The 13,881-nt window shown below is 47.5% G+C and overlaps 1 pseudogene; it reads left to right on the forward strand.

Moving 5' to 3' along the window:
* Nucleotides 1–6,963: 6,963 nt before the first annotated feature.
* LOC133240905 (elongation factor 1-alpha, oocyte form-like) lies at nucleotides 6,964–9,756 on the forward strand (annotated as a pseudogene).
* The last annotated feature ends 4,125 nt before the right edge of the window (nucleotides 9,757–13,881 follow it).

The following is a 13,881-nucleotide window of genomic DNA, read 5'->3' on the forward strand; positions in this document are numbered from 1 at the left end:
AGTTATGATAAACCTAGACAACATATTAAAAAGCAGAGATGTTACTTCATTGATAAAGGTCTGTCTAGTCAAAGCTATGGTTTTTCCAGTAGTCATGTATGGATGTAAGAGTTGGAGTATAAAGAAAGCTGAGCACTGAAGAATTGATGCTTTTGAACTGTGGTGTTCAAAAGAGAAGACCCTTGAGAGTCCCTTGGACTGCAAAGAGATCAAACCAGTCCATCCTAAAAGAAATCAATCCTGAATATTCATTGGAAGGGCTGATGCTGAAGCTGAAGCTCCAATACTTTGGCCACCTGTTGTGAAGAGCTGACTCATTTGAAAAGACCCTGATGCTGGGCAAGATTGAAGACAGGAGGAGAAGGGGGCACCAGAGGATGAGATGGTTGGATGGCATCACCAACTCAATGTACAAGAGTTTGAGCAAGCTCTGAGCATTGGTGGTGGACAGGGAAGCGTGGTGTGCTGCAGTCCATGGGGTCACAAAGAGTTGGACACGACTGAGTGTCTGAACAACAGCAACAGTCCTGTGCCCTGTCCTGCCTCGAAGTTTAGAGTTCACATGTGTTTGGATTTATACTGCTATCTGGCTTATGATCCAAAGTGAGGAGAGATTGGGAGCCTTCAAATTAACTCCAGTCTTGGCAGAGAGATGTCACCCCTAGAGCACTGGGAAAGAAAAGCAATTACATAAATAAATATTACTGGGGTCTTCCTTTGTTGGGCAAATGTTCAGTAGAGGCACCTGTGATCAAGTTAATCAGCAAGGTGTACTGAAGGCTTGTGCTTCCACTGCTTGTGCACAGATCTCTGTATTGTGAGAGCCTAACTGTGTGTGGGTGAGTGTGTCATTCTTGCTACCTGAGACTGGGAATGTGTCAAATCAGTTGGCCTGGGAATTCCTAGATGTGCAGGTCCTTCTTGAACCATGTCTGACATGTAAATGTTTATGGACTCAAATCAGACAGAAAAGGACTTGCCTGAGTCTCAGTTTCCACATGTAAGACGAGGAACAGCACCAGAATGAAGCCAGGGGACTTCCAGGAGGTAACATTTCCTGGCTATCCTAAGTATGTTGTTTTTAGAAAGGAACTCATTTTGGGGGCTTCCTTGGTGCTCCAGTACGTCTGCCAACGTAGAGGACACAAGTTTGATCCCTGGTTTGGAAAGATCCCACATGCCACAGGGCAACCAGTCCCACGTGACACAACTTCTGAGCCTGTGTGCTGCAATTACTGAAGCCCGTGCAGCTGGAAGGTGTGCTCTGAACGAGGGGAGCCGCCACGAGGAGAAGCCCGCTTACTGCAACTGGAGAAGGTCCGCGGCGGCGAAGACCCAGTGCGGTGAAAACTGAATGAATAAAAAGAAATAAGCCCTATAAAAAGAGAAAGGAACATGTCTGGATTAAAATTCCACCCCTGCTCCTGCCTACACGTTGGTTGTGTGGTTTGGACAATTCATTTTACCTCTCTCAGCCATCTGTGAAATGGGAGTTAGGCAAAAGCAGCTTTGAGGTGGAGATGCAGTAACACAACGTGCTCCAGAAATATTTGTTGAATGAATGATGCTCAGAGTTGAGGGAAGGCTTTCCATGTTAATAAGACATGACCAGAGCTTCCTCCACTGTCCATTTCCCCTTAAGTTATCAAGCTCTGGAAGATAAAAGGACCTTCTCCCCTTGTCTCCATTCCCCATTTAAGCAAGAATTATTTGAGTGGAAAATCACTAACTTAGAGTCTCTCCAACATTCGGTGCTTTGTCTCCTCCAGGCCAGGACTCCAGCTCCTGGGGTGTGGGGTGGGTGAGTCTGGTGTTGCCTCCCCGTTGTGCTGTTGAGGCGGGGACAGCAGACACCCCAGTCTGCCACATGCTTCAAGACCACTGCAGGAAAGGTGCTCTGTAAGCATCTGCACAAGAAATAACTCCATCCTACTTAGGATTTGACTTCCTATGTTTGCAGGTCTGCAAACCAGGTATCTCCTTATTCAGGTGATCAGACGCTGGGAAACTCAGCTTTCCCTGCTTCTCATGTACACACGTGAAATGGGACTAAACTAAGTCAAAACAATTCTTTTTTCAATTTTTAAAATTTTTAATCAAAGTATAGTTTGACTTTCAATGTTGTGTGAATTTCTGCTGTATGGCAGAGTGATTCAGTTATACACATGTGTACATTCTCTTTTATCTTCCTTTTCACTGTGGTTTATCACAGGCTATTGTATATAGCTCCTTGTGCTATAGAGAAGGACCATGTAGCTTATCCATTCTATATATGCTAGTCTGCATCTGCTAACCCCAAACTCCCCCTTCATCCCCGTCCCACTTCTCCTCCAGCTCGGCAACCTCAAGTGTGTTCTCTCCATCTGTGTGTCTGCTTTTGTTTTGTAGATAAGTGCATCTGTGTCATATCTCAGACTCCACATTTAAGTGATGTCATACACGTCTTTCTCTGTGTGACTAAATTTAAGGTGTTGAAACTTTACCTTCAAAGTTCCCCATCACTTGCTCCAGTTCGTTTCATTTTGTGGCTTTCTTCTAAAGTATACTGATAATAACAGAGAACAGATAAACAAAAGTTCCTACTGTATAGCACAGGGGATTATATTCAATATCCTGTGATAAACTATAATGGAAAAGAGCATGAAAAAAATGTTTTTACAGGCGTTTCTGAATCACTTTGCTGTACAGTAGAAATTAACACAACATTGTAAATAAACTTTGCTGTTGTTCAGTCACTAAGTCCTGTCTGACTCTTTGTAATCCCATGGACTGTAACATGCCAGGCTCCTCTGTTCTCCACTATTTCCCAGAATTTGCTCAAATTCATGTCCATTGAGTTGGTGATGCTATCTAAACATCTCATCCTCGGCCAACTCCTTCTCCTTTTGCCTTCAATCTTTCCCAGAATCAGGATCTTTCCATTGAGTTGGCTCTTTGCATCAGGTGTCCAAAGTACTAAATTTCACTAAAACAAATGAAAAAAAATATATATATATATATACTGATACTGTTGTGCAGACTCAGTGTATGTTTGAGATGGAGTCTGTCTCTAGAAACTTGAATAAAATGGGGTGATCTCATAACTACACCTCTGCTCACTAACTATAAAGACCAAGGGGTTTTGGTTAATAGGTAAATTAATTAATAGACATATTTAGTTCATATGCCAACACTGGCCACATAGTCTAGCCTTTTTTAGGAATCAACCCTCCCTGGAGTAACTTTTCACTACAAAGTCACCCCTTCTTGTATTTATGCAGTTGCCCAACAAGCACATCTTGACCATATAACTTCATTTGTCTCGTTGCATTGAGCTTGTCGTTCTAAATGATTTTATTTCATCCTAACTCATCTGAAGCCTGCATTACAGTCACTATAGATTCATTCTAATTCTTAACCACCTCATTCCATAAACCCTGATGACTTTATGTTTATACATTGTAAATACTATTTCTAATAAAATGATAATGAATGGCCAGGGCCCTTCAAATTTGTAAATAATGGGAATATTTTTCTAGCAACCGCCAATTACACTGGCTGGGAAAGTCAGTCTATCAGGAGCACTTACCCTTCAGCTGATTTCAATGTCAGAAAACCTCTTCATTCTGATTATTCCTTCAGTTCGGAGTCAGCCAAGACTACAGAGATACTATGTAAAGGGCTTAAATGGAAGAAGTATAACAATAATAATTCTTAATGAGGAGACAGTCTGGCTCAGCAGAAGCCTGGAAACCTGGAGATGGAGGAGTATCCTCCTATTTCTTCACTAATGTGTTCTGTGACCTTGGGCAAATTGTTGGGTCTGTGCAGCACTTGGCTCTCAGCGAGTGGAGTCTGGCAATGCAAGGCAGGGAGAGGAAGACAGGACCAGAGGAGACACTGGTTATGGATCACTTGCCACATGCCAGGCACTGCGCAGGACGACTGAGTTCACTGCTCGAGAAAGCGGGAGGTAAGAATTACCCCCATATTACAGATGAGGAGACAGAGGCTCAGAGACAGTCAATTCCCACAGCTAGGAAGTAGAGGAGGCAGAATGTAGACTCAGGTCTACCTGATTCTGAGGTGAAATTCCGTTACACGCCTGATTTGCCTTTGTGCTATTTCAAAGAGGCTCAAACAAGACAGATTATCTCATCATAACTAGTAAGGCTCATAGCAAGACTGATAGTAAGACGGGAATTTCAGATCCAGATCAGGGAGTGAGCTCAATTGCTCTGGATGGAAGGGCTGGAGACTCAGGAAGGGGTCTAGACTCTGACCCTTGCAGTGGTCCCCAACCTTTCTGGCACCAGGGACTGGCCTGGTGGAAGGCAGTTTTTCTACGGATGGAACTGGGGGTGTCGTGGGGGATGGTTCGGGCGGCATTGCGAGGGGCAGGGAGCGACAGGCCCTGAGGAGCTTGACTTTGGGATGAGAGAGAAGATGCTGACAAAGGCATGTGTTCCCCATCTGGGTGGCAAGTGCTTCTGTTGGCACTTCTGGTCCCCTCCGCCCACTTCTGAATCCCCTTGTATTTATGTGGAACACGCGTCAGCTGCACCCCCTGGCTGAGACGTATCCCCTTCTTCCGGGACTCCTGCAGTGGCCTCCTAAGGGGTTTTCTGACTCCAGCCTCAGCCTCTTGGAGCCTCTCCTCACTGAAGGAACAGTAATTTTCCCCCTGAGGACAATAAAGAGTAATCAAGAGATTCAAGCCAGGGGATTACATAATTAGACTTACAGTTTAGGAAAATTAAACTCTGAGCAATTAATGCATGATGATCTTCCCCTTTTATCTCTTTAGCCATTGTTTCCTTCCACTCATTCCCTCCAGGCAAACTGAGTCCAGAACTGTCCTTAACGGATTATTCTGCCTGACAAGCCCCTCTGCCTGATGCCCACGCCTGTGATCTTGCTGAAACGTTTCTATGAAGCAGTCCTCCTCTCCCCACATACTTGGGAAGCCCCCCAAAGACCTTCACTCACAGCCCTCACAACTCACTTGTTACTTTGAAATGGCTTCTTTGTCTCCCTTCCAGAGTCTCCTGGTCTCCCTCAGAGACCAGGGCTGCACCACTCCCACAACAGTCACAGCTCCCAGGGCTCCACTAGATGTTAGCGGAATAAGTGGCTCTACCTCTTCTCTTCTGAAAGGTGACCAGATGAGGGAAATACACTAACTGTGGGGACCAGGACAGCACAGAACCTTGGGACAATCCTTTGACCATCTTGGGCTTCCCTCGTGGCTCAGATGGTAAAGAATCTGCCTGCAATGCAGGAGACATGGGTTTAATCCATGGGTCAGGAAGATCTCCTGGAGGAGGGAATGGCCACCACTCCAGTATTCTTGCCCAGAGAATTCTATGGACAGAGGATCCTGGTGGGTTGCAGTTCATGGAGTCACAGAGTTGGACATGACTGAGTGACTAACCCTTTCAGTTTCACTTTAACCATCTTAGACCTTGATTATTCTATAAAATCAGGAGAGAAAAGAGACAGATGTTTTCTGAGGATCCATCTTCTCTGACATTCCAGCTTTTTGATTCCTTAGGCACAAAGGTGAAAATGGTGATTTAAGAACAAGAAGTGGGGAATTGTCCTGGTGGCCCAGTGGCTAAGACTCCACACTCCCAATGCAAGTTCTGGGTTCGATCCCTGGTAGGGGGACTAGATCCCACATGACACACCTAAAGATCCTGCATGCCACAGCTAAGACCTGGCACAGCCAAATAAATAAAGAGAATAAATATTAAAAAAAAAAAACAAAAACAAGAAGAAACAAGCAATGGTCAAGGAGGTGGGCCTCAATGGGATGGGGAAACTCAAAGTCTAGAGTATTGGCCTCCTGGGCCCAGGCTAGGGCTGTGGAGAGCAACTGGAGGCCATGAGCCTTGGCTGAATGACTGAGCGCTGCCAAGAGCCTTCCTGGGGAGGAAGGAGGACATATTCAGCCTCAGGGAAAACCCCAAGTAGCCACAGTCCAGCCTCGAAGCAAGTGCCTCCCCCACCCCCCAGCAGTGCTGGACTGCTGACTGGAAGGAGCCCCAGAACGACCACTGACTCTCAGGGAGCCTGAGAGCTCTTCCCAACAAAGTCTCGTCATGACTGCTTCCTGATTCCGAGTCCTCAGCCCCTGGCGGTATCGAGCACTATACTTCCCAGTGCATTGCACGAATGAATGAAAGGTCACAGCTATTAAAGCACCTTAGTCTTGGGAAGTCACATGCAAAGTCTGATGCCATGCAGAATTCATTCTTATCTTCTTATTTTTTTCTTATTTCCCAAATCTTCCCTTCCCCGACTCCACCCACACACTCACTTATCCAGGCTTTCTTCATCTGAATATCGAATCAGTCAGAGAAAAAGTCTGCAAAATTGGGTTTGGGGGTAGGGAGTGGCATTCCCTACCCAGCTCTGGTGTCAGATTTGGGTGGAACCAGAGGCAGGCCCAGGGCTGGGCTTATAAAAGCAGCAGGTAAGACAGCCATTCGCTACTGTCACAGCTGCTGCAGCTCCTGCTGGATCGTCTTTGGTCCCTCTTCTCTGAAGGTAGGCGCTGGCAAGGGGCAGAGGACCACCTTCAGGCTATGGGATGGCAGGGTTTCTTGTATATGGAGTGGGCTGGGGGGGTGTTGGGTGGGAATTGGAAGGATGGGAGATATGTGGGGGAATGGCTGAGTCCCCACATGTTCTGGGGAAGGAGGGAGGGGCCAGGACCGCTTGGAAATCCCAGCTATAGCCCTGGGATGGTGACCCTTGCCAGGGTGCAAGCCTGGCAAGTCCTTTACTTTTCAGTTGGTGCCACCATGTCCCAGGCTCTGAGCTAGGCCACGATGTGGGGAGGGGGTGCTGGGGCAGAGCAGGAGGAGAGGAGGAGTAGCAAGAGGCAGCCTGCCTGCCGGGATGTCTGGGCCTCACTCTCTCCCCACCCTCCCCTCCCGTGTTCCAGTGAAACAGTGACTGAAGGAAGCAACCACCACAATGGGCAAAGAGAAGACACACATCAATATCGTGGTCGTCGGCCACGTGGACTCTGGCAAGTCTACCACCACCGGGCACCTCATCGACAAGTGTTGGGGGGATTGACAAGAGGACCATTGAGAAGTTTGAGAAGGAGGCAGCTGAGGTGAGGCACCCACCTGCGGGGTTGGCTCTAGGAGTGGCGGGGGCTGGGGATGGCAGTCCGCTCTAGCAGGATCTGGTGGCACAGTGTGGAAGCAGGGCACACTGTGAGGTCTTGGAGTGGCAGCTGAATCCCCCGGGAGAGATCTGGCTGCTCGCCATCAACGTGCTCCTCACTCCTCACCCCTCCCCAGATGGGTAAGGGCTCCTTCAAGTACGGCTGGGTGCTGGACAAACTGAAGGCAGAGAGAGAGCGTGGCATCACCATCGACATCTCCTTGTGGAAGTTTGAGACCAGCAAGTACTACGTCACCATCATCGATGCCCCGGGCCACAGGGACTTCATCAAGAACGTGATCACTGGCACCAGGTAAAGCAGCCCTTGTTCCCAGGTCCCTCCCTTTCGAACCAAGGCAGACTGTAGGGGAGGTGGCTGGCAGAGGGAGGGGAGGAAACTCAGGCTTTGTTTCCTGGGGACGAAGTGCATCATAAGCCTTAGAAGGTTTTCTTTATCCACTCTGACCTTCAGTTCTGACCAATCAGAAGATAGACTCTAATGCGATCCAGACACCATCCTCCTTTCAGGCTGGGGCAGGGACTAGGTTTTCTGACACCCAGACAAATAAATCACCTTGTGGGGCTCCTGACAAAGGAACCGAAAGCTCATGCATGGGACTGAGTAACAGTTTAAGTGGGAGGCAGGACCTCTGCGCACAGCAGCATCCGGGGGATGAAGGCATTTGTCAGTTTCTGGGGAGTGTCCAGCTTGCAAGGGGCCAGGCATTGCCCGCCCGAAGCTCTAGCCAGCCTCCCAGCACATCCGGCGCCCCCTCCCCTAACCAATCTCTTGCCCCCACAATGTCTGCCTCCCGCAGGCTGACTACACTGTGCTCATTGTGGCTGGCGGTGTGGGCGAGTTCGAGGCAGGCATCTCTAAGAACGGGCAGACTTGCGAGCACGCGCTGCTCGCCTACACCTTGGGTGTGAAGCAGCTGATCGTGGCGGTCAACAAAATGGACTCGCCCGAGCCTGCCTACAGCGCTGCGCGCTTCCAGGAGATCACCAAGGAAGTGAGCGCCTACATCAGGCAGATCGGCTACAACCTGGCGACCATGGCCTTTGTGCCCATCTCGGGCTGGCACGGGGACAACATGCTGGAGCCCAGCACCAACGTGAGTGCAGGCGGGGTCCATGGGCGGCAGGGTCGGGGGGCAGACGGGTCTTGGTTCTGGGGTGGGCATGCTGGGAGCCACGCCCCTGCCTCATCTCCCCCTTCACTGCATTCCTGTCCCTGCAGATGCCCTGGTTCAAGGGCTGGAAGGTTGAGCGGAAGGAGGGAAACGCCACCGGGGTGACCCTGCTGGAAGCTCTGGATTCCATCCTCCCCCCAACTCGCCCAGTCAACAAGCCCCTGAGGCTGCCGCTACAAGACGTGTACAAGATAGGAGGTGAGGAGCCAGGGCTGGGCGGGCTGAGGGGAGATGCCATTGGAGGACGAGGTCCACTGTCTGACTTGCTGGGCTTCAGATCCTGACTTGTGAGCAGTGCCAAAGCCCCAGAGTTTCCAGTTTATCTGATATGCAGAGGAAACAGCCAGTCGTTGAGTTTGGCACTTCCTCCAGCTCTGTAGGTGACCTTAGCCCTTGATCCCCAGGAAGCCAGCTCTTACCGGGTGGGGCTGGAGTGGTTCTAACCGCCTGCCCTTCTCTTACGCAGGCATCGGCACAGTGCCTGTGGGCCGAGTGGAGACCGGCTTCCTGAAGGCCGGCATGGTGGTCACCTTTGCCCCCAGTGGCCTCACCACTGAGGTCAAGTCTGTGGAGATGCACCACGAGGCCCTGTCGGAGGCCCTGCCCGGGGACAACATGGGCTTCCACGTGAAGAATGTGTCTGTGAAGGACCTCTGTCGTGGCAACGTGGCTGGAGACAGCAAGAACGACCCCCTGATGGAGACCGGCAGCTTTGTGGCCCAGATGAGCCGCCCAGGAGGCCACAGCCCTTGGTGCGTGGTGGTGGTGGAGACTGCCTCTGAGAAATCAGCCCCGGTTTTGGTGGAGGCCCCAGTCGTCTCAAGCCTTGGCCCTGGCTCACAGGTCCCTGCAGTGATCCTCCTCCTCTCCCTTTCTAGGTGATCGTCCTGAATCATCCAGGACAGATCCAAGCTGGCTATTCTCCGGTGCTGGACTGTCACACAGCCCACATCTCCTGCAGGTTTGCTGAAGTGAGGGAAAAGATCGACCGCCAGGCAAGAAGCTGGAAGACAACCCCAAGGCCCTGAAGTCGGGCGACGCGGCCATTGTGCAGATGGCCCCCAGCAAGGCCATGTGTGTGGAGACCTTCTCTGAGTACTCGCCTCTAGGTGAGCCGGGGCGGATGGCTGCTGAGTCCTGGGAGGAAAACCACTTCTGACTGAGGCCATGGAGCCGTGGCTTCCATGTCTCTTTTCAGAAATCTCACTCTTTTCCTTCCTTCTGTCCCCCAGGCCGTTTTGCTGTGCGGGACATGAGGCAAACTGTGGCTGTTGGCATCATCAAGGCTGTGGAGAAGAAGACAGCGGCTGCGGCCAAGGTCACCAAGTCAGCGGTGAAGGCCAGCAAGAAATGCAGCACGTCCTTCTCCCGCACCATTTTCTCAGCAGCCTCCACTGTATGAGACACTTCTATAACTGAATAAAGTTAGTGGTAAAACTTCTAGCCATTTTGGTTTCCTTCAAGAAGGAAAGCATGAGGTCAGTGAAGAGATTCTGGGTAAAGAACCCATTTAAGGACCATAGGCTTGAAACTGTTTGATGCCCTGGGTGGTGAACACACCATTCAGGTCTTAACAGCCTTCTTCTGTTTCCCACAAGGAAGAATTGTTTGGGGATGTGATGAAGTAGAGTCATAATGGCATAGGGTGAGATCCCAGGGCGATACGTGAGTCCAACACCACCATGTCCAAAGGCTTAGTTTTGCCAAGAGAATGCGCTGGTCATAGCAATCACTGTCTTCCAACAATACAAGACTCTACACACGGGCATCACCAGATGGTCAAGGCTGAAATCAGATTGATTATATTCTTTGCAGTCAAAGATGGAGAAGCTCTATACAGTCAGTAAAAACAAGACCAGGAGCTGACTGTGGCTCAGATCATGAACTCCTTACTACCAAATTCAGATTTAATTTAAAAAAGTAGGGAAAACTACTAGACCATTCAGATATGACCTAAATCAAATCACTTGCGGTTACAGTGGAAATGAGAAATAGATTCAAGGGATTAGATTTGATAGACAGACTATGGATGGAGTTGTGTGACATTGTACAAGAGGCAGTGATCAAGACCATCCCCAAGAAAAAGAAATGCAAAAAGGCAAAATGGTTGTCTGAGGAGGCCTTACAAATAGCTGAGAAAAGAGAAGCTAAAGGCTAAACAGAAACGGAAAGATATACCCATTTGAATGGAGAGTTCCGAAGAATAGAAAGGGGAGATAAGAAAACCTACCTCAGTGATCAATGCAAAGAAATAGAGGAAAACAATAGAATGGGAAAGACTAGAAATTTCTTCAAGAAAATTAGAGATACTAAGGGAATATTTCATGCAAAGATGGGCACAATAAAGGACAGAAATGGTATGGACCTAACAGAAGCAGAAGACATTAAGAAGAGGAGGCAAGAATACAGAGTTCAGTTCAGTTGCTCAGTTGTGTCTGACTCTTTGCGACCCCATGATTCGCAGCATGCCAGGCCTCCCTGTCCATCACCATCTCCCAGAGTTCACTCAAACTCATGTCCATCGAGTCAGTGATGCCATCAAGCCATCTCATCCTCTGTCGTCCCCTTCTCCTCCTGCCCCCAATCCCTCCCAGCATCAGAGTCTTTTCCAATGAGTCAACTCTTCGCATGAGGTGGCCAAAGTACTGAAGTTTCAGCTTTAGCATCATTCCTTCCAAAGAACACCCAGGCTGATCTCCTTTAGAATGGACTGGTTGGATCTCCTTGCAGTCCAAGGGACTCTCAAGAGTCTTCTCCAACACCACAGTTCAAAAGCATCAATTCTTCGGCGCTCAGCTTTCTTCACAGTCAAACTCTCACATCCATACATGACCACTGGGAAAACCATAGCCTTAACTAAATGGACCTTTGTTGGCAAAGTAATGTCTCTGCTTTTCAATATGCTATCTAGGTTGGTCATAACTTTTCTTCCAAGAGCAAGGGTCTTTTAATTTCATGGCTACAGTCACCATCTGAAGTGATTTTGGATCCCAAAAAGATAAAGTCTGACACTGTTTCCACTGTTTCCCCATCTATTTCCCATGAAGTGATGGGACCTGATGCCATGATCTTCGTTTTCTGAATGTTGAGCTTTAAGCCAACTTTTTCACTCTCCTCTTTCACTTTCATCAAGAAGCTTTTTAGTTCCTCTTCACTTTCTGCTGTAAGGGTGGTGTCATCTGCATATCTGAGGTTATTGATATTTCTCCCAGCAATCTTGATTCCAGCTTGTGCTTCTTCCAGCCCAGCGTTTCTCATGATGTACTCTGCATATAAGTTAAATAAGCAGGCTGACAATATACAGCCTTGACGTACTCCTTTTCCTATTTGGAACCAGTCTGTTGTTCCATGTCCAGTTCTAACTGTTGCTTCCTGACCTGCATACAGAATTCTCAAGAGGCAGGTCAGGTGGTCTGGTATTCCCATTTCTTTCAGAATTTTCCACAGTTTATTGTGATCCACACAGTCAAAGGCTTTGGCATAGTCAATAAAGCAGAAATAGGTGTTTTTCTGGAACTCTCTTGCTTTTTCCATGATCCAGAGGATGTTGGCAATTTGATCTCTGGTTCCTCTGCCTTTTCTAAAACCAGCTTGAACATCAGGAAGTTCACGGTTCATGTACTGCTGAAACCTGGCTTGGAGAATTTTGAGCATTACTTTCCTAGCATGTGAGATGAGTGCAATTGTGCGGTAGTTTGAGCATTCTTTGGCATTACCTTTCTTTGGGATTGGAATGAAAACTGACCTTTTCCAGTCCTGTGGCCACTGCTGAGTTTTCCAAATTTGCTGGCATATTGAGTGCAGCACTTTCACAGCATCATCTTTCAGGATTTGAAATAGCTCAACTGGAATTCCATCACCTCCACTAGCTTTGTTCATAGTGATGCTTTTTAAGGCCCACTTGACTTCACATTCCAGGATGTCTGGCTCTAGGTGAGTGATCACACCATAGTGATTATCTGGGTCATGAAGATCTTTTTTGTACAGTTCTTCTGTGTATTCTTGCCACCTCTTCTCAATCTCTTCTACTTCTGTTAGGTCCATACCATTTCTGTCCTTTATCGAGCCCATCTTTGCATGAAATGTTCCCTTGGTATCTCTAATTTTCTGGAAGAGATCTCTAGTCTTTCCCATTCTGTTGTTTTCCTCTATTTCTTTGCATTGATCACTGAGGAAGGCTTTCTTATCTCTTCTTGCTAGTCTTTGGAACTCTGCATTCAGATGCTTGTATCTTTCCTTTTCTCTTTTGCTTTTCACTTCTCTTCTTTTCACAGCTATTTGTAAGGCCTCCCCAGACAGCCATTTTGCTTTTTTGCATTTCTTTTCCATGGGGATGGTCTTGATCCCTGTCTCCTGTACAATGTTATGAAACTCATTCCATAGTTCATCAGGCACTCTGTCTATCAGATCTAGTCCCTTAAATCTATTTCTCACTTCCACTGTATAATCACAGAAGAACTATACAAAAAAGATCTTCATGACCCAGATAACCAAGATGGTGTGATCATTCACCTAGAGCCAGACATCCTGGAATGTGAAGTCAAGTGGGTCTTAGGAAGCATCACTACAAAAAAAACCTGTGGAGGTGATGGAATTCTAGTTGAGCTATTTCAAATCCTGAAAGATGATGCTGTGAAAGTGCTGCACTCAATATGTCAGCAAATTTGGGAAACTCGGCAATGGCCCCAGGACTGAAAAAGGTCAGTTTTCATTTCAATACCAAAGAAAGGCAATGCCAAAGAATGTTCAAACTACTGCACAATTGCACTCATCTCACACGCTGGCAAAGTAATGCTCAAAATTCTCCAAGCCAAGCTCAACAGTTTGTGAACTGTGAGCTTCCAGCTATTCAAGCTGGATTTAGAAAAGGCAGAGGAACCAGAGATCAAATTGCCAACATCCATTGGATCATCAAAAAAGCAAGACAGTTCCAGAAAAATATCTACTTCTGCTTTATTGACTATGCCAAAGCCTTTGACTGTGTGGATCACATCAAACTGTGGAAAATTCTGAAAGAGATGGGAATACCAGATCACCTGATCTGCCTCCTGAGAAATCTGTATCCAGATCAAGAAGCAACAGTTAGAACTGGACATGGAACAACAGACTGGTTCCAAATAGGAAAAGGAGTACGTCAAGACTGTAAATTGTCAGCCTGCTTATTTAACTTATATGAAGAGTACATCGTGTGAAATGCCAAGCTGGATGAAGGTTGGATGAAGCACAAGCTGGAATCAAGATTGCTGGGAGGAATATCAATAACCTCAGATATGCAGATGACACCATCCTTATGGCAGAAAGTGAAAAAAAAACCTAAAACTCTTGATGAAAGTGAAAGAGGAGAGTGAAAAAATTGGCTTAAAACTCAACATTCAGAAAACTAAGATTATGACATCGGTTCTCATCACTTCATGGCATATAAATGGGGAAACAATGGAAACAGTGACAGACTCTATTTTCTTGGGCTCCAAAATCCCTGCAGATGGTGACTGCAGCCATGAAATTAAAAGATGCTTGCTCCTTGGGA

Source organism: Bos javanicus, chromosome 29, assembly GCF_032452875.1.
Source record: "Bos javanicus breed banteng chromosome 29, ARS-OSU_banteng_1.0, whole genome shotgun sequence".
Lineage (NCBI taxonomy): Eukaryota > Metazoa > Chordata > Mammalia > Artiodactyla > Bovidae > Bos > Bos javanicus.